The sequence below is a fragment of the Gavialis gangeticus genome, unplaced genomic scaffold (assembly GCF_001723915.1).
Source record: "Gavialis gangeticus isolate Ggan-Ray unplaced genomic scaffold, GavGan_comp1, whole genome shotgun sequence".
In the NCBI taxonomy this organism is placed as follows: domain Eukaryota; kingdom Metazoa; phylum Chordata; order Crocodylia; family Gavialidae; genus Gavialis; species Gavialis gangeticus.
Genome location: NW_017728995.1, coordinates 51322322 through 51343571, shown reverse-complemented (window position 1 = coordinate 51343571; position 21250 = coordinate 51322322). Strand labels below are relative to the sequence as shown.

Sequence of the window (21250 nt, the reverse complement as noted above, 5' to 3'; positions counted from 1 at the left end):
GATCCACCAACCTAGAAGAAAACACACACTTACCTTTAGGGCAAAGGTGGAGCCCATCCCATCCAAACATGTCTCTTTTTGTGATGTGCTGGTCATTGTCGAGAAAGCCTTGGTGAGGCCGCAGCTGGAGTACCATGTCCAGTTTTGGGCTCTTAATTCAAAAAGGATGTGGAGAAGCTTGAGAGAGTCCAAAGAAGAGCCACGCACATGATCAGAGGTCAGGAAAATAGATCTTATGACAACAGGCTGAGAGCCATGGGACTCTTTAGCCTGGAAAAGTGCAAGCTCAGGGGTGATCTGATGATCACCTATAAGTTCATCGGGGTGACCACCAGTTTCTGGGGGAACGTTTGATCACCAGAGTGCCCCAAGGGATAATGAGGTCGAACGGTTATAAACTACTGCAAGACCATTTCAGGCTAGACATAAGGAAGAATTTCTTTACTGTCTGAGCCCCCAAGGTCTGGAACAGCCTGCCATCGGAGGTGGTTCAACCACCTACATTGAACACCTTCAAGAGTAAATTGGATGCTTATCTTTCTGGGATCCTATGACCCCAGCTGACTTCCTGCCCTTCAGGTGCAGGGCTGGACTGGATGATCTTCCAAGGTCCCTTCCAGCCCTAATGTCTATGAAATCAACAGTACCCCATGGTTAGGGACAGACGTTAAAAAGCCTGAGCCTGAATTGATTCAATCTTTGCAGGTTAGTCTAACCTGGGTAGGCTGAACTGGTTTGTAACTAGACAGACATTCTCTCTGGACTGAGAAAATCCAGGCACATGCCTGTAGTGGCTCAAGCTAGAAGCCAGGGAGTGCTAGAGCAGCCCTCCCTTCCCTTACGTTAGTGCTGAGCTGAGGGGAGGGGGGAGCCAGGCCCCAGCAGGCTGCTTTGATTAGGGAGGTCTGCCTGCACCATCTCAAGCTGTTCCCTGTTGGCTGCTCAAGGGGCAGGAGTGTTGCCAGACCCCTGCTAGCACTCTGAGGCAAGGGGGCTGGGGGGGGCGTGTAGTGTATGCAGCTGTTGATGATATGGAGCTTTTCAATCTCCCTTCCTGCTTCTTTATACTGTCTGCAGCAAACTGACAGGCAAGCAAGCCAGCAGGGGGCTGATAACAGTGTTCATCACCCCAACAGTAGACTAGCCTCTGTCCATTAGTTCAAACTCTTCTTAAAAAGTTTGCCAGATGGCCTCTTGATTAGCTTCAAAAAGCCCTAAGTGGTCCCTGTTCTGTCTTCCTGTCCCAGTGAAATTGGAGATATACACACAGGCACCTCTTGACATCAGTCAGTATACCATATGCCTAGGGTCCATGGGGCTGGGGTACATGCTGTGGGAGATGGGAGGGAGGGAGGGGTGGATTCCTGCTTGAGCAGCAAGTAGCAAGGGCAGGGAGTGGGGAGTAGGGCAGGGGGAGCCAGGCAGACCCTGCTGTACCTGCAGTCTCTGCTGGAGTTCCAGAGAGGGAGGAGAGGGGAGGGACCAGTTCTCCTGTGGAGCAGAGAGTCCCGCCCAGCCCAGAGAGCATGCCAGGATGCTGGGGAAGTCTGGTTTATCTTAAACCAGCAAGGGGTTTGACCCAAATCAGTTTAGCCTGATACTACATTTAATCAGGTTTATCTCAAACTGGTTTCAGCCATTTTCAAACTGGTATATCTGTACTGAACATCTGTTCTGTTACAGCTTTAAACCAGTTTATGATCACTTAAACCAGTTAATGTGTAATGTCTGTCCCTAGCCCATAAGTAAAAGCATGGGAGACAAGCAAACTGCCAATACCCTGAAACTGCTAAAGTAACTAGTTAAAATCCAAATAGTCCTCAAATGTTAGTGATGTTTTGCATTTGACACTTGTTCCAAAGAAGAGGAGAGTGAGTGAGCATGCAGTAGGTACCCTTTCAAAGAGAAGTGACAGCACTGGAAGGGGGTATGTCACATGCTCACCAATTCACTGCCAGAGAAGGAAAAAATTCAAGTTAGGGAGTAAAGGGAGCCTACCAGAAGATGTTAAAGGCAGGGAAAGTGCTTAGAAACTGCAAAAAGCTGGCATTAACTTGCCTTGATGCATAGCTCTGATGAGCTGCTGCTGAGGGCATGGGTATACAAACAATTTACATGAAGCAAAAGGGGCAGGAATCACTCTAGTGCATGCTCTTCTCCCACGAAACATGAAATGCAAAACACAGTAGCCTTCAAAGAAAATTCTTTCATTGAGGAATAGGCTAGTGTAGTTTAGATTTCATCTACCACAGGATAGAAGCATGTACATGGGTAGATACTAAGGACAAGTAACTGACAAGCAACAAAGCCTTACCCACTTTTGCTCCATGGCAAATCACTGGTATGGCTATAATTGTGCAGTATGGCACATGTGCGCGGGATGCCCATGTTTCGTTGTCAGAATGTTTCAATATTTGTAACAAACATGCTACCAAAGCTGTAAACTTCTGAAATGACAGGCACTCTAAAGTTATTCTATTCCTGGTTACGCTACGGTGTTTAGCTTTGAGTTATGTCTTAGCTAAAATATGTTCTTTTGCAGTGATCCTATGCTAACAGGTGTTAGCCTACTTAAAATCTAAGTGGCAACAAGTCATTCTGAGATAAGTAAGTAATGACAACAGTGTACATCTTACCCAAGGTTGACTTCACTTATTTTATCTTCTGACAAAACTGTGGTGCCTTGTCTTTACTTGGATTGTAATCACAGGACCACATATTTGTTACCCTGTGGTAAGTATGCACCTTTTCTTATTGTGAGAGAGAAGATGAGGTTTTATTTTCTAATACTTGCATTGAAGGGAAAGAATACTCCTGGTGTTAAGGCACAGGACTGGGATAAAAAGGTTTCCTTCCCAACTTTATCACAGGATTCCTGAGAAATTCTCCTGCTACGTACCTCCGTTTCTTCATCTGTAGAATGTAAATCATAATATCCTTAGCTAGTTCATTCTGTGCTCCTTAGATGAACATACTGTATAAAAGGCAAGTTAATCACAGCCGTGGCACAAGATGCCTTATACAAAACTTAAAGAGAAATGTGTATTTACAGTTTATCAGTGCTCTGAGAGTTAGATTTGTTCCCTATCTCATGGCAGAGTGATTGCTGTACTGTACTGTATCTGTCTATTAAGTCATAAATACTTTTTATTCTTCTAGCCTGTTTTTTGTAATGCAGTGTTTTTGCTCATCATACATTGGCTTGATGTCTCAGACCGTATTGTTTGATTTAAGCATCTGCTGCTATTCAGAACATAGAAATGGAACAACACATGGCTGACATTGTTCCTCCTACAGGTACTCCTACTCCCCAGGAACCCAGCCGTGCATGTGTAAGATAAGGAAAAAACACAGGAGACAGCCCACTGAGGAAAGTTCTATATGCAAGAGGCTGAAACAGCAAGTAGAAAACAGAAGAAAGGTTATAAAGCAGCCAGAGAGCTGAGCTCATGTTCTTGGCCTTACTAGTAGAATGCTGCAAGACAAAGGGGTTATTTTCACCAAATTAAACTTGCAAATTTCATACTGTGTAAGGCTAACATTGTAATTCAAACCCTATGTCATTGAAAGTTAATCATTTACCATTCCTCACAGCCTACACAGACTGAGAACAGAGAGCTGTGAGCAATTAATTGATAATGTGTTACAATCCAAAGTAAGCAATAAGCACTTACTCTTCAAAGCTACCAGTAGGTATTGTAAATTGAGCTCAAAATAGAACCTTTTATTTCACCAATTCAATGTTCATTATATTATTCTGGCATAATGTAAATGAATAAATGAAACATACTAAATCAGGTTAATAATATTCTATCACTTTAACATCTAATTATTATTATTTGTATAGATCTTGAGATATTTAGACCCTACTTGGAATTTGCTGTATAATAGAAAATCTCACCGGCAATTAAAGAAGACATTGTCTTCACATATTTAAGTGTATTTCAATTTAGGTGAAATTTAGGACTCAAACAATTCAACAATCTTTTAGATTCTAATTCATTTTAAAACCAAGTGGTTTCTCCCAATGAGAATTTTTTTGTAAGACATGTTGAGTAGAACATAGGCAAATGTAGTTTTGTCCTCTCTTTTCTTGACCAGCAGAATTGATAAACTAATGAATACAGTGCCCTGGTGTGCTTGTATGGGGATGTCAGAGATGTTTGCAGATAAAAAGCAACCAAGCAACATGGAACTATATTGTGTTTAACTAGCAGCAGATTGCAGATGCATGCTCCAGTGGTCTGTTACAAGCCCCCTGTGTGACCTCCAGTGAGATATTTAGCCCATATCTATACTGATGAGTGTGCCACCAAGAAACCAACTGCCCACTTGCTCCTGTTTCATGCATGTCCAAGCCTGGCAACTAAGCAGTATAGATGGCTCAAGAGTGGACCTGAGCACTTGCCCTAGTGCATCTCTGGAAGTAGAAAGATTAACTAGTACTAGGATGCATGCTTAGCATCCAAATGGCTGCCACTGTCTAATTGCTGGGCTGCAAATTAGTGGATAGAACTGGTTTCTTGCCAGTAGTTCTAGGCTTAGCAAGAAGATAGTACAGACAGCTTTAGGCTTAGGCCCACAAAGATACACACGTATTTAAATCCAGAAGCACTCATGCATCTGCCTCCTAACCTCACAATGTCCTTCAACACTGAAGTATCCTAAATGCCTAAAGGTGAAAAATCTCCATCTTGACAGTGCTGGCCTCTCTCAGGTTCAGGCCTTGTCTGGATCCTCTACTTTATCTCATACAATTAAGCATTCCCAGAGAATGCATCAGAATCTATAAAAAAACAGAGCAATCACTGCCAGTTTTCTTCACAACATAGCAATATGCCAGGCCACCCTCCTGTCAAAGATGTGTCACTTTGCACCAAAGAATTAAAGAGACATTTTGCCCTAGTGGGAGAGAGGGTAAAAGTGACTCTCTAGCCTTGTGATTAGGGCATTCCCTTGAGGGACAAGAAGGAGATCTGGGTTCCTATATCCATTCCAGGGACTGTTTATGTAATTTACATTAAAGTGTAATTGGATAAAATGCACAAAGTCTTTGGAGCAGGAATTCCTCACAACATATAAGTATCTTAGTAGCATAGATTCATAGGACTGGACAGGACCTCAAAGAGCATCTAGTCCAACCCCCTGCAGTGATGCAAGATCCCCTATTACTAAACATCCCACACATATACCTGCTCAGCTTCTTTTTATAAACCAAAGAAGATCATAAAACTTCCCTAGACAGCTTGTTTCACTGTCCTACTGCTCTTACACTTAGGAAGGTTTTCCTAAGATTTCCTCTAAACCTGCCTGCATGGCCCTCTATGGCAAAGGAAAGCAAGGCTTCTCCATCATCTTTCTGGCAGACTTTCAAATATCTGAACATTACTATCATATGTCCCCTTAATTGCCTTTTCTCTACACTAAATAAACCTAGTTCCTCCAGCCTTTCCACCTATGGCTTGCTTTCCAAGCCATTTAGCATTTCTGTCATTTCCCTCTGAATCCTCTCAAGTCGTTGCTCGCTCTCAGCCATAGAGAACCTTGTAAATTGTACAACACTGTACAATTCAACACTGTTTCATTTTCAATAGAAGGGGGTGGAAAATGCCCCCTGTGCCTAAAAAAGCCTCAAACCTCATCTTTAGTGCAGTCCTCAAGATTTGAATTCACTCTGGCAAAGGACAAAACCAAAGTTTCTCATCCCTGGCAAATGGTCTAATTACTAGGTGATTGTACAAGAGGGACATACCACCATTACAGTTTTGAAAGAAAGAAGAGATACCCAATCAGCTTTGAAAGGAAGGGCTTAGGCACCTACATTCAGGAGAGTGTCAAGGCTGTGGATGTAGAGACAAACAAATTATGCTAAGTTAAAGCAGTAGGGGAGCACATAGCACCTATCAGCTCCCCCATGGCTATTGTTTTGCATGTCTGGTTTATCCTACAGTAAGTGGAAATTAACTGCTAGATAGATCCACCCAGTTTCACTTGTGGGTAAGCTGGGTCCATTAGCTGTCATTTACTATGGGATAAGAGCTGACACATGAAACCTCTGCTACAGAGTAGATGATGATAGTCTCTTCCTCCCGCCTCCTTTTAATTTGCATAATTTGCATCTCTGTCCTTACCCCGTGAACCACCTTCTAGGAGCATAGAATAAGGCACCTAAATTCAGACCCTTGCTGGGGCTTGAGACATACATTATCAAAGCTGCTAGCCAACAGGAAATGCTGTAGAAACTCCCAGCTGAATCTCATGAATCCCATTCTTAGGGATGCACTGCATAAAAGCATCTACACATTTAACTCAGGTCTGTGGATTCTGTCATGGGGGTTGAGGTACCTAAAAATGTTAGTCTGATCTTTGCCTTAGTTTTCCAATTATAAAATAGGAATAAAAGTACTTCCTTACATCACAGAAGTTTCTGAAGCAAAAAACAAAATTACCTGGATGGTTAGTTTTCTAATACTATGAAGGGGCATATAAATATTAGGGGTGTATGAAACAGCCTGTATTTGATTCGGATTCTGATTCAGCCTGAATTGGGGACAGTGATTCAATTCATTGATTTGGATCACTGTCCCAATTCGATTCAGCCAAATATGTAACTGAAGATTTGATGCTGATTCAGAGAATCAGCAATTCAGCCATATACACAGCTTTAAATGTTTTTTCTACATACTTCGAAGTACCAGGTGCGGCTCAAGAATGCTGCAATGGTGGGGCAGATGGAGCATCCCACAGGAGCATGTCCGTCCCCCCCCCATGCTCAGCAGTGAACTGAGAAGTGGAACGGCAGTGCTTCTGGTCCATTACTGAGCATGCTGGGGATCCCCTGGTGCTCCTGTGGGACCTCCATCCACCCCATCATCTCAGCATTCACAAGCCACCTGGTACCTTGAGGTATGTACAAAAAACATTTAAAGCTGTGTCTATGTCCACATCATTGAATCTTTCCAAATCTCTCTGAATCAATTTGGAAGGTTCCAATTCGATTCAGAGAGATTATAGGGGCACTTGATTCAATTCTGATTCCGAGATTCAGCTGCCGCATCGGGCCGAATCTCTGTTGAATCGACTCAGCGACTGAAGCTTCGCACGGCCATAACAAATATGTAGGATAGACAGAAATATTTTTTGTAAAAGAGAAATGGAGAGTGGAGAAATATTTTGACCCCAATACTCCCAGAAGCTCTGTGCAGCAAAAGAGTTCCACGCTTATGGAGCTCTGTATGGGGCTGATGCTGAAATACATACAGAAAGAAATGTTAGTCCAGTTTCTACAAAAATATTACAAACAGTGGAGAGCAAACAGTGTTACACACTATAAAATAGTTGAGAGCATCCATTTATCCAATACTGGATTTATTTATTTAATAACTGAATCCAGATTATTACTTCTTTATTTTTTATTACCATCACCCTCGCCAGGGACTAGGAGTCCAGTGGGGTCACATGTTACATTAAACCATTTTGCTAGACCAAAACTACTGCTAAAATATTTTCAAAAACACTTGTATAAAACTCCATGCTTCCTGCCTCGTGATACATGCACACTAGTCCCCATGGTACTAACATGCCAGTTTGATGGTTTCACATTAATTTGCCTTGCAGGAGAACTGTATTAATTGCTATACTCAAACAGAGCAAAAGCTGGTTCTTCAATATACCACCCAGAGCTCTTTCTTTGGTAATATGAAATTTAAATATGTCACTCTGATCACTGGAGAGCAAATGGAAACTTCCGTTTTGAAGACTATCCAGCTCTCAGAAATTAATTAATCCTAGTAGCTGCTTATAGAGGAAGGCATGATTTGAGCTTCTAGGAAACAACAGACTTTCTCATCTTAATCCCAGGGTAGCACATTCATAAAGACCAGGGGTGAAATCTTGACCCCTCCAGAAGTCAATGAGAAACCTCCAGTCAGTGTAGCATAATGAGATTCTACTCCAGATTTTAGTTTTCAAGTGGAGTTGAGTCCTGCATATTTTTGAAAAGATGTCTTCTAACATCTCTACCTCATTTTCTTATTCCACAAAATGGATTAAGAGTACATAAGGATTGAAGAGTTAACATTTATGCAATATTTTTGGAAGAGCTAGATAATAAATGGAAGCAATAAGAACCACAGTCAGTTTTTACCTTCAGACACATAGTCCTGCTCTGCCAGAGTGTGCCTGATTCTCCATTCAGGAGAAATAATTTTCTGTTGCTTGCATCACTGCCAGCCTAAAACCAGTGCACCTTATTAGAGAATCAGGTTCAGAGTTTCTTGTGCATCTGCAAGCTAGAAGAGAACCAACCTCATCAAAGAAGGACTCTTTTCCAAATCTTCAAAGGAAGTCCCAAGTACACCCCCTCCAATTCTGGAAGGATTCACCTCAGAGCATGTCTGCAAAGAACATACACGTAACCGATCTTGTATTGGTACCTGAAAAGCACGAAACAAGGTGGAACTAGAGGGCCAAACACCTAGAACAAACGATTTCCTGCTATTTACAGTGGAGTGGGATGATGAGACAATATTTAAAAATAAATAAATAACAATCAGGGTCACACAAAATCTCTCCCATGCAGGCAGTAGGACTATAGCTGGAGTGAACCCACCAAAAAAAGGGTTTCCATCTAGGAACTAGTAACCTAAAGAAAATTACAAGAAGATTGCTAAAACTGGTATAATTCAAATTATTTAGATGTACATGTGTCAAAGCTGAAATCAGCTGGTGATAGATATCCTTCCTGTATGCTGGGTTGCAAAATGTTGAACTGGTGATTAGGTTACTGTTGGCAGATTTCCTGATAGGTAGCAAAGGATAAGCTTGTCAATGAAGCTGGAAAAACAATGACATGTTCTTCTTCATAATGATTTATCCATACTACTGTGACCATATCCTAGTTCTCTCCCTAGATGCCTGTTCCTATGAAATCACAGTTAGGAAATCCCATAGCTTTTCTAACTTTTTTCTCCTGTTTCACTTGTCAAAATCTCAGTGCTGAGGTGGGAAGTGCTATGTTGATTTGTGCTGTGTTTCCCTCTCCCAGTCTTCTTGCCCACTCAAAAATACCTTCACCTGAGCCTCACTTTTTAATTCAGTGATAGCCATTTTAGTCTACTAAATACACTATGACTTCAGCAACCTAAGATTTGTTGTAGCATACTAGGCTACCCATCTTGAGTTTGTGGCACTGTGTCCAACAGTGTTTATACCTCATACTTGGAGAGGGACAGCACCCCACTACAATCTAAATAATCCACCAAGCCAATGATATGGAGTGTGTGTATCATTTATGATTACTAGGTAAATTCAAGACTGTTCAGCTGGTAGCCCTATACCATTTACAGTAATGTCTTAGCTGAGAAGACTGTGCTTTCTGAGCTGGAGCAATTAAGTTCTTTGTGAACTACCACCATTTCTGAATAGCAAAGCTTTGCAGCATAACAACATGAAGCACTCAGTAGCCAGGCCTGTGTTACAGTATCCTATCATATATTTATATCAATGTGGGAATGCATGCACACACAAAGTGGCAGGTACTAGCCTGAAGCCACCAAACTCATATTTCACAAGTGAAATTAATTTCTTCATCTGAAGGCAAAGTGTCTAATATGACTTCTGCCACACTTAGAAAGGAATTTTATGGTCTTTGGTGGGAGAAATAAGAACTCTATACAATGAACAGAATAGTTTAATAGAAACAGAGAAAGACAAAAGAAAGAACTGCTATAGTTATTCCATATTTTATTATAAAAGAAGCCTACTCCCCATGAGTACTGTCTGGCTTTCTTCTGTAGAATACATTATTTATCTTAGGAAGCCAAAATACTTTATTGAAGATGGCAGAGAGACTGTAAATTTGCTCCTTATTTGTGCATTGACCAATTAGATTAATTAAGCATGCATGCACTTCTGAACAATCAGGCAAGTGGCAAATCACATTTAAGATGACTTATGCAATTCATTCCATCATTTTTATATTTGATAAATGACATTCATTGCAGAATAAAATCCAGGGAGAAAAAAGAACACATTATTTACAATATACAGTACTTTTATTTCTAACTTTTTAAATAAAATAAGACAAAAAGCTGAGAATTTTCCATCAGCTAAGACTCAGAATTATCATTCACTATAGGGCATTAATGCACAAAAGTCTGTTAAAGTTATTAATGCTATGACTCACTGACTGAACTCCCACAAAATCATTGATACTCTGCTGCAAAGCTAGGAGCTTGGGCAGAAACTCCAGTACATTACTGTATGAGACTTTTCTGTGTCAAATTGCAAGGTTTCATAGAATCTTATTTTGAAATATCAAACAGCGCAGAACAGACAGGATGAAACCTGAGGATTTAGCTATGACTTTATGACCGTGCTGCAACAACCACCGTGAATACACTCAGAGTTAGAGAAAATGACAGCCACAAGCCTGGTATACCAGCCATCTTTGAGATGTGCTGCATTCCCGTGGGCAGTCCATTTAGCCTAAGAACATAAAGGTTAGGGACAGAAATTGCACATAAACTGGTATTAGTTATCAGAAACTGGTTCAAATCTGTAACACAACAGAAGTCCAGTGCCGATAAACCACTTTCAAAATGACCAAAACTAGTTTAGGATAGATGTAGTATCAAACCTATTGAACTTCTGCCCCATATCCCCTCCAGATTCAAGTTAACTCACAGTCCTCCAGCATCCCAGATTGCTTTACACCTCCCTGCCATCATCCCCCCCCAGCTCACAGGGTGGGTGGGCTAGCTTTGGCCCAAGCTGTCTACTCCAGCTGAGTAGGGATGTGTTCTAGCATCCCCTAGTTTCTGGCCTAGGCCACTGCAGGCATATGGCTGCATTTCTGGAATCAAAAGTGAATGTCTATTCACTTGCTTATTGTTTCAAACTATGCAGTTTAGATTAACCTGCACAGATTGAATCAAATCAGCCTTGGCCTTTTTGAATTTCTGTACTTAGCTCAGAAGTACCATACTGGGTCAGATTAATCTAGAGTGATCTATCACTCCTGGCATATACCACCATTCACTTACTGATGACAGAGGAAACATCTCTGACTTGTATTTAATAACTATTAATAGAATCACAGACAATTAGGGTTGGAAGGGACCTCAAGAGGTCATCCCCAACTAGATCGTATAATCTTATTTATAGATCTATAATCTTATTTATTGATATATATTTGATATATCAAATCTTATTTAAAGATATATACTTAAAGATCTTATAGAACTTATAGATATGTGGACAAATTTGTCTAGCTCCCTTTTTAATCTGGCTATACCACCTGCCTCTACCGACTCCTCTGGTTATGAGTTCCATTTAATGGGCACTGAATTCCATTGGGCTAATTGCTCAGGCTTTCAGAGAGATGAATACAATCTCAGCTTCTGATGGGCTTTCTATAAAGAAGGGACAATGGCTAGCCAGCTCATATTCCCCAGAACCAAACTGTCTTGTGCAAGGGAATTTTCTGCTCAGTTCCTTGTGACACTGAAGTCTCTAGCTAGGGCAGACATTCAAAAAGCCCAAACCTGAATTGATTCAATCTTTGCAGGTTAGTCTAAACTGCAGAAATTGAACTGATTTACAAGTGCATAGACATTCACTTTTGAATCAGGAAATGCAGGCACGTGCCTGCAGTGAGTCAGGCTAAAAGCCAGGGGTTGCTAAAATGAGGCCTCCCATCCCTTCTACAATGCTGAGCTGAGGGGGGAAGTGGCCAGGCCCCAGCAGAACACTATGATTAGAGAGGCGTTTAAACCCCCACCCTGGCCTGCACAGTCCCCAGCCAGGGTGTCGCGGGGTGCGTCACTACCGCCTCCCCGCGTCAGGGCCGCTTACCAGTCGCCAAGGGGCAGCTCACCTGTGGTCGGACGTTTTACACGCGCTTGCCTCACCTGCCACGACTTTGATAGTAATACTGATTGGATCAGATGGTCTGGCGCGTGTCGTCCAAATATGAGACTCCTTAGCGTCCCGTGGGTCCCACGTTGATGAGGGCTCCGCCACCCCTACACCCTCGCCCATTCCACCAGGTCATGGCTGCCTATCAGGGCAGACCACGTGTTCATAGATTACTCAGATTGTCCATAAAAGAAATGCAAAGGTAAACAAAATGCTATGGCCAGGGGTTTCCTAGATCGTGGTGACTGCTTCGACCCTCAGCAGACATCCACCAATATTCCCCTGTATGCCGTGGGGTTGAAACCCCTTCCTTAGCTCTCCAGGAGCTCTTCAGTCCTCACTAGGGCTCCCTGGAACTGCTCAACCCCTCCTTACAGGAGCCAAGGTTTCCCAGCCAGGGATTGCTCCTCTATTACAGTTTATATGGTACCTGGCCCTTGCCGGGTTCCTGCCACTCCTGAACGGCTGCAAACAGTCCGCGACCTTACTAGACCCACTGCCTGGGCTCAGAAGCCCTGCCGGGGCTTACCCTTCCTCCAGAAGGTCCGGCCATGTCAGAGGACAGCTCTCATCCGCCGGCAGGCACTCCAGACGGCTTCAGCTCCTCCGCTACCTCCTTCCAGTTCTGCCGCCTCCTCCCTGGCTTGCGCCGGCGTCTTCTTTATGCCGGCCCTGTCCGTGCCAACCCCTCCTTCCTCCGTGCACCTGGAAGAGGTGAGTTCCTGACCAGCATCTTGGGTCTGTGGGCGTGTGATTCCTGTGTTTGTGCCTGGGCGGGGAGCCTCGGAGCCTACCGGCTCCTTCTCCCCATCACATATCCCACCCCTCAAGACGCTGCTAGGCGTTTTCCTTTCCTGTCTCAGTCCCTCCGGCTCTTCTGACTTGGCACTGGGGTTCTCCTCCTCACACCTCAACAGAAAATCTGCCACGGTGTTCCATTTCCCGGGTTTGTATTCTACACAGAATCAGAAGGGTTGGAGAGCCAAGGCCCACTGCATTATGTGGGTGTTATCCGTCCTGGCTGTATTCAGCCATCTCAAAGGGGCACGGTCAGTTATTGGCTTGAATTCATGCCCTAAGAGGTAGTACCTAAAGTAGTCTACCCCCCACCAGAATCCTAAACACTCCCGCTCTATAGTGTAGTACCTTCTTTCATGCTCGTTGAGCTTCTTGCTGATGTATGCTATCGGCCGCTCCACTCCCTCCACCTCCTGGAACAGTACCGCTCCGAGCGTGAAGGCGGAGGCATCTGTCTGTAAAGTGAAAGGCAGGGCGAAATTGGAAGTATGGAGGATCACCTCCTGGCACAAAGCCCATTTGAGGTCTTCAAAAGCCTTCCGCCATTCCACATTCCACTCGATATTGCAGGTTCTCTGGCCCTCTGTTGTCTCAACGGGCAGGTTGGCTATTTCGGCGAACCTGGGTATAAATCTCCGGTAATAGCTGGCCAGCCCCAAGAATGCCTGCATTTGTTTCTTAGTTGCCGGAGCTGTGTAGTCCCGAATAGCCTTTACCTTATCCGCAAGGGGTTTTACCTTGCCTTGCCCCACTAGAAAACCAAGATACTTGGTCTCCCTCTTGCCCAGGGCACATTACTTGGGGTTAGCTGTTAGTCCAGCCTGCCTTAATTAGAGCAGGATGGCCCTTAGGGCCTTTAGATGCTGCTCCCATATCTCCATATATAGCATGATGTTGTCTATGTAAGCGGAGGCATACCCTTGATGTGGCGTGAGGACCCAGTCAATCAGCCTTTGAAAGGTGGCTGCCTCCCCATTAAGCCCGAACGGCATTCTTTTAAATTCAAAAAGGCCCCATGGTGTGCCGAAGGCCATGTTTGGCTGGTCCTCCTTTCTTAACGGGATTTGCCAGTAACCCTTTGACAAATCAAGGGTTGAAATGAACTTCGCCTGGCCTATGTGTTCCACGAGCTCACTGACTTGGGGCATAGGAAACGCATCAAACTGCGTCAGGGCGTTTAATTTTTGAAAGTCCACGCACAGCCTCAAACTCCCATCTGGTTTTCCCATGGCCACCAAGGGGCTGCGCCAGGGGCTACGGGATGCTGGGATGATCCCTTGTTCCAACATTTTCTCTAGTTCCCTTTTTATCGGCTGGTATCTATGGTATGGGATTCTGTGCCACTTTTCACGCGCTATCTGGCCCTCCTTGGTTATAATTTTGTGCTCCACCCTGGTTGCTTTCCCTGGCTGCTCCGTGAAAACATCCTGAAACTCCTCAACTAAGCCTTGCAATTGTTGGAGTTGTTTAGGTTCTAACTGCCTCCCTACCGGGACTTGGTCTCCCTCCTTGGGGCTTTCGGGGCTAACCCTGATTTGTACCCCAACTTCGTCCGCCTTGGGATCGGGAGAAATTAATAGGCCCGCGGGCTCGTGCCACTCCTTAAGGAGGTTAATGTGATAGATCTGTCTCTCTTTTTTCGCCCCCGGGCGCAACACTTCATAATCAATGGGGCCTACTCGCCTCACAACTGTAAACGGTCCCTGCCAACACGTTAAAAACTTGCTGGTTGAACTAGGTAGCAGCACAAGCACCTTTTGCCCCACTGTTAATTCCCGTTTCTTAGTATGAACGTCATATCTTTCTTTCTGCCTGCTTTGGGCTTGTTCCAGATTGCCTTGGGCCACATTCCTAACTACCCAGAGATGCTCCTGCATATCTTGGACGTACTCGGAGGCTCCCTCGCCTGGATTCGGGTCTGCTTCCCACCCTTCCCTCACGATGTCTAACAGGCTGCGAGGTTGATGTCCAAATGTTAATTCAAAGGGCGAGTACCCCAATGATGCCTGCGGGGCATCCCTGACTGCAAACAGTAGGGGTGGGACCATCAAGTTCCATTTCTTAGGCTCAACCTGAGCGCACCAACGCAGCATCCCTTTTAACGTACCATTAAAATGTTCCACCAGCCCGTTTGTCTGGGGGTGGTACACCGCTGTCTTCAGGTGGCGGATCTGAAGCACCTTACTCATAGCCCCCAACACTGAGAACATAAAATTGGACCCCTGGTCCATGATAATTTCCCTGGGGATTCTGAACCTGGCAACCCACTTCATCAACTCCTCTGCCACCTTGGGCCCTGTGACGGCTCTCAGAGGACTGGCTTCCGGGAACCGGGTCGTGTAGTCTATGACCACCAGCATGAACTGGTGTCCCGCTATGCTACAGGGCAGAGGGCCAACTACATCTAAGGCCACCTGGGCGAATGGCTCTCACACCACCAGCATCGGCCGTAAGAGCACCTTAGGGGGCTTGTGAGTGCTCACTTTCTGGCACAACTCACAGGTTTTACAATACGTCTCAATGTCCTCATACATATGGGGCCAGAACCACCACCTCGTTAAATGCGCCTCGGTTTTGTGTTTTCCTAGATGTCCCCCAAGGGGGTTCCTGTGTGCTAGGCATAGGATGGGCTCTCTATAGGGTTGAGGTATAACAAGTTGGGCAATTTCCTGTCCCTCGGCCCTGCCTCGTTTGACCTTATATAGCAACCCCTTCCATATCTCAACCCGGGGAACCTGTTTTCCTTGTTCTGGGGAGATTACCTGGGTGTTGGCTCTCGCGAGGTCGGCCTCTCGAAATGGTCTCAGCTCCTCGTCACCCTCTTGGGCCTCATGGAATCGACTGTTGTTAGCCAAGGCCTCCATTTCTATGTCGTTGGGTGCGTCGGTGTCGTTCCTGACTAGCCTCTCTCTCAGGTCCTTGTACTCATGGAGCGATGCTAGTACTTCCAATATTTCGGGCCAATCCCGACCCAAGATCATGGGGTACAGGATCCCTTCGTCCAGCCCCACTGGGATTCTTCTCCAAATCCCCTGCACTTGAACGTCCAGCAACCGCCTTTCAAAATGAGATTTCTGTTTGTGGAGGCATATCATTTGCACCCCGGCACACCGTGGCACTTGTTTCCAGTCGACCAACGAGGGGCACACTAATGATTGCATACATCCTGTGTCCACGACTGCCGGGATGGGGTGGCCTTCGACTCACACCCTCACTTTGGGTAAAGGTTGAACCTTCGTGGACCAGCTGCTGCCCACCCCACACTCCATCAACTCCACTTCTGGGGTTTCCCCCGACCTTGGATGGCTGTCGGGGAAGTCTAGGTCCTTTGTGGGCCTTGACCAAAATCCTGAGGGCAGTTCCAGGCGATATGCCCTTTTCGTCCACATAGGAAGCATGTTGGTCCGGGAGGAGTCCCCTTCCTGCTCCCCTTGCTCTCCTTGTCCCTCTTCGCACTTATATCTTGCCCCTTCATACCTCTGTCTCGACGTAGATCCCCTTGGGCCATATCGAACTGCTCAGCCAGCTGCAGGGCCTCCCGAGATGATGTTGGGCAGTGGCACCGCACCCACTTCTGCGTCTCCTCATTGAGGTCTGTTATAAATTGCTCTAAGAGGATCTGATCACATAATTCCTCCTTAGAGACGGCCTCTGGCCTGAGCCACTTATTCATCAGGTCTGCAAGGCTCTGCCATAACATTTGAGGGGCCTTCGCCTCTCTTGGTTTCCTCCCTCGGAAGGCCTGGCGGTGCCTCTCTGGCGTTATGTCCAGCCTCCGCAATATTTCCGCCTTGACCTTGTCATAGTCCTGGGCATCCACCCAGGTCATAGCCCTGTACGCCGCCTGGGCCTGACCAATTAACAGAACCCCTAGATGACCTGCCCATTTTGCCTTCTCAATTCCTGTGGCTATGGCCGCCCTTTCAAACGTCTCCAGAAAGGCCTCAGGATCGTCCTCTTTGGACATTTTAGGGATCCGGAAGTCCCACCGGCCCCTCTGAGCCCACACCTGATGCTGGAGCAAATGCTCCAGTATGCTTGTTTGTCTCATGGCCTGTTGCTGCTGTTGCTGCAGCACCTGGGCCATCAGGTTCATGGCTTGTTGCAATGACTCTGCTCCCATTAGTCCAGGCTGGTGCTCCATCTGAATCCCTCAGTACTGCCGGGGAAGCCACTGCCAACTTCCTGGCCAATGCACCACTGTCGCAGGGTGCGTCACTACTGCCTCCCCGCTTCGGGGCTGCTTACCAGTCGCCAAGGGGCAGCTCACCTGTGGTCAGACGTTTTACACACGCTTGCCTCACCTGCCACGACTTTGATAGTAATACCGATTGGTTCAGATGGTCCAGCGCGTGTCATCCAAATATGAGACTCCTTAGTGTCCCGCGGGTCCCCTGTTGATGAGGGCTCTGCCACCCCTACACCCTCGCCCATTCCACCGGGTCGTGGCTGCCTATCAGGGCAGACCACGTGTTCGTAGATTACTGAGATTGTCCATAAAAGAAATGCAAAGGTAAACAAAATGCTACAGCCAGGGGTTTCCTAGATCGTGGTGACTGCTTTGACCCTCAGCAGATGTCCACCAATATTCCCCTGTATGCCTTGGGGTTGAAACCCCTTCCTTAGCTCTCCAGGAGCTCTTCAGTCCTCACTAGGGCTCCCTGGAACTGCTCAACCCCTCCTTACAGGAGCCAAGGTTTCCCAGCCAGGGATTGCTCCTCTATTACAGTTTATATGGTACCTGGCCCTTGCCGGGTTCCTGCCGCTCCTGAACGGCTGCAAACAGTCCGCGACCTTACTAGACCCACTGCCCAGGCTCAGAAGCCCTGCCAGGGCTTACCCTTCCTCCTGAAGGTCCGGCCACATCGGAGGACAGCTCACATCCACTGGCAGGCACTTCAGACGGCTTCAGCTCCTCCGCTACCTCCTTCCGGTTCTGCCGCCTCCTCCCTGGCTTGCGCCGGTGTATTCTTTATGCCGGCCCTGTCCGTGCCGGCCCCTCCCTCCTCCGTGCACCTGGAAGAGGTGAGTTCCTGACCAGCATCTTGGGTCTGTGGGCGTGTGATTCCTGTGTTTGTACCTGGGCAGGGAGCCTTGGAGCCCGCCAGCTCCTTCTCCCCCTCACACAGGGTATGCCTGGAGGAGGAGGGCGAAGCAGCTCTTGCCAGGCTTCCTGTCCTCCCCCCCACCCTGCCACTCAAGGAGGGAGTGTTGCCAGACCCTGATCACTTAAACTAGTTTATGTGTAACTCTGTCTGTAGCCCCTGAGGCAAGGAAGTTAACTTCCCCCAATAAAGATGAGTATAAGTTTGAGCATGAGCATGAACAAGAACAACTGAGTGAGAAAGACTGACTCATAGTCCAGCAAATCAAAACCTCCATTGATAACGTTGTAGGTAAGAGCTCCTACTACAGCAGGTTCTTAGCAGAAGCAGGAAGATAGCGTAATTTATGCAGGAATAAAAAAAAAAGCACGATAAATGCTTTTCCACTCATTCTCCAGGTCAGTCAAAATACAGCATGTGATAATAATAAAAAGGAAAGAAAAGGGGCCTGATAAATATAAATCTCCTCAGCTCAGAAGAATATTCTTTCAATACCAAAACTAAACTCAAATAACCAAGGCTTTTGGCCTGCTCATTTGATTTCTTTGCCTGCATGCTTTCTCAGTAACCAGTCACCTAATTCATCAAGTCATTAAACATCAACAACAATAAAACAGCTTGGACAAATTAATTTGCAACTCCTGCAGAACTTTTGCTGCCATGGCATGTTGCCATTTAGCTGGAGGGAGACAAGAGGAAGCGAGTCAGCAGTGACACATACTGTGCATCCCAGCAGGAAAAAAATCACCCACTCTGTATAATACCACAGCTTATCGGAAGTAGTTAATCTGCCATAACTTACTTAACAAAAATTGCAGCTTATTAAAAAGGCATGTAAGCAATGCAGCTGAAGACAAGTCTACATAAGAATCAGCTAGCATAATTATGACTGGTTAAAAAAATGAAAAAAAGGAGAGTAACTATTTTCATCCTACACCAGCTGAAGAAAGCCAAAGACAAACAGGAGAGAGAAAGATGAAGGACAAAAAAACCCCACAAATTTCGAATTCTTAATATTAAAATACTTAGCAATGATCATACCTGTTTTTTAGTTTTTCCATGAATAGCAGATTTGTCTCAGGATTTGCAAACTCCCATAACACAGTATAATCCTGGGTTTGGTATATCTGGGTAGATAGATATCTGTATACTTTAGAGAGGCCCCTTCTACTTGAGTAGGTAAAGGTGTGATGGCATCTAATGAGTGATCCATATACGCATGACAGAAGGTGCGATTGCAGGATTGCACATTAGATCCTATTACACCAGTGTTTCTCAAACTGTGGGTCGTGACCCCCTCCCCCCCCAGGGGTGTCATGAGCAACTTAAAAGGTGGCACAAACTTCCCAGGAGGTATGTACAGCAGTGCAGGGAAGTGGTGCGTGACAACGGAGTGGTAGATGGCAGTGGTGGCTGCCACGTGCCAGCTTCCTGTCCCCTGCTGCTGCCATCCAGCACTTGGGGTCGTGGTATCACAAAGTTTGAGAACCCCTGCATTACACCTTATTGCTGATGCAGGGGAGCCCATCCTGGGCTCCCTGTGCACTGGCAAGAAGCAGGTTCCCGCAGCTGGAAGCCATCTGTGCTGACAGGGCTCCCAGTCCCAAGGCCATGTGCAGATAGGGCTGAGAGTCCCACAGTGGATGGGACTCTTTCTCCTGGCCATGCCACATGTCATGGGTGGGGACTCTTGGCCCTGGCTGCACATGTGGTGCTACCAGATCTGAGAGTCCCATTAGCTGCAGGACTATCAGCCCTGGCAGCTTTGGGGCACTGCTGAGATCTCTCAGCCCCAGGGGTGGGTGGGGTGTCCCACAGCTGGGAGATTGTAGCAGCCTCAATCTCTCAGCTGCTGCCATCACACCTTTACCTCCACGTTGAGCATCCCTGCGGCTGAGAAAATTGCAGCAGCTGCAATCTTCTCCCAGCCCTGGAAGTGCATTGTGCTCTCCAGTAGCCTGGAGATCATGGCAGCTGCAGTCTCCCATTTGCAGACTGCCTACACATGCAAATTAAAGGAGGATGGAAACCAGCTATAAAATTGTTATATATTTTCAAGCAGTAAGTTTATAGCTGGTTGGACCTGTTAAAGGCGCCATAGTCAATTGGAAAGTATAGTCAATCTAAATTTATTGCACAATTAACAAGGTAATTGCATAATAGATATAATGTGCAGAGGGGCCATAGCTGAAGTAGATATATCTGTAAATGTCTGCAATCTTCATGATTTACATTTTGCGAATTCATTTATGTATCTCACTGTAACTGCTAAGGCCTTGATTTAGCAAGACATGTATGCATATACATACCTTTAAGTAGATCTATTGGAGCTTAACTTAAATGTAGGCTTAAATACCTTGCTCAACTACAATATTGATGCCACAAGGCATTCAGTATCTGTTCTGTAAAAAGAGGTAAGTGACTCCAAAGTAAAGCACATTTAACCTTTACATCTTTCAGCTTTTGGAATGGAAAAAATGAATATCACCTGCCCTTTTCCATGCCTTCAAGAATAATTTTCTGTATATTTTCAATATAAAGCATTAATTCTAAAACTGTGACCTATGAAGCACCAATGTAGGTAAGCATATGAGCTCCTGAGAGTTTGTGGAAAGTGGCTGGTCACATGATTTTAATTCACCTCTTTGTCCTCCTTTACATATGCAGGTAAAGGCACAGTGGGATCTAATGTATGATTAACAGAATCACGCATTAGATCCCATTATACCTTATTGCTGGTGCAGGGAGAACCGGATTCTGGACTACCCTTGCACTAGCAAGAAGCAAACTCTTGTGGCTGGGAGACTCATGCACCCCAGTTGAGGGGCTTCCAGCTGCCAGGGCATCCATGATCCCCCCAACCTCAGGAATATGCTAAACCCCTGCGGTGGGAGGATCACCACTGTGGAAATATCTCCACCCCAGTGGTGCAGGAATGCCCCAGGGCTGGGGCATCACCACAGTCCTCTGGTCCTGGGAGTTTCCTGCATCCCTGGAGCAGGGGGATGTCTGGGGCTTTCATAGTTTCATAGTTTCTAGGGTCAGAAGGGACCTGAGCAGATCATCTAGTCAGACCCCCTGCCATGGCAGGAAGAGCACTGGGGTCAAATGACCCCAGTAAGGTGGTCATCCAACCTCCTCTTAAAAACCTCCAGGGTGGGAGCCTGCACCACCTCACTTGGAAGCTGGTTCCAGACTCTAGCCGCCCTGACCGTGAAGTAGCGCCTCCTGATGTCCAACTTAAACCTTCCCTCCGCCAGCTTGTGACCATTGTTCCTGGTCACTCCTTGCGGCGCTCGGGGGAACAGGGACTCCCCCAGCACCTGCTGATCCCCCCTAACCAGTTTATAACAGGCCACAAGATCCCCCCTCAGCCTTCTCTTTTGAAGGCTGAACAGGTTCAGGTCCCGCAACCTTTCCTCATAGGA

At 45.9% G+C, this 21250-nt stretch overlaps 2 long non-coding RNA genes across 2 annotated transcripts; one reads left to right on the top strand and one right to left on the bottom strand.

The window, feature by feature from the left end:
• Window positions 1–1197: 1197 nt before the first annotated feature.
• LOC109287851 lies at window positions 1198–16115 on the bottom strand. The gene is made up of 3 exons (XR_002094984.1): window positions 16105–16115; window positions 4397–4403; window positions 1198–1276 (listed from the first exon to the last, which is right to left on the bottom strand). It is a non-coding gene; the product is annotated as an uncharacterized LOC109287851 (long non-coding RNA).
• On the top strand, window positions 1202–15817 carry LOC109287850. The gene is made up of 3 exons (XR_002094983.1): window positions 1202–1286; window positions 1977–1983; window positions 15804–15817. It is a non-coding gene; the product is annotated as an uncharacterized LOC109287850 (long non-coding RNA).
• Window positions 16116–21250: the final 5135 nt, after the last annotated feature.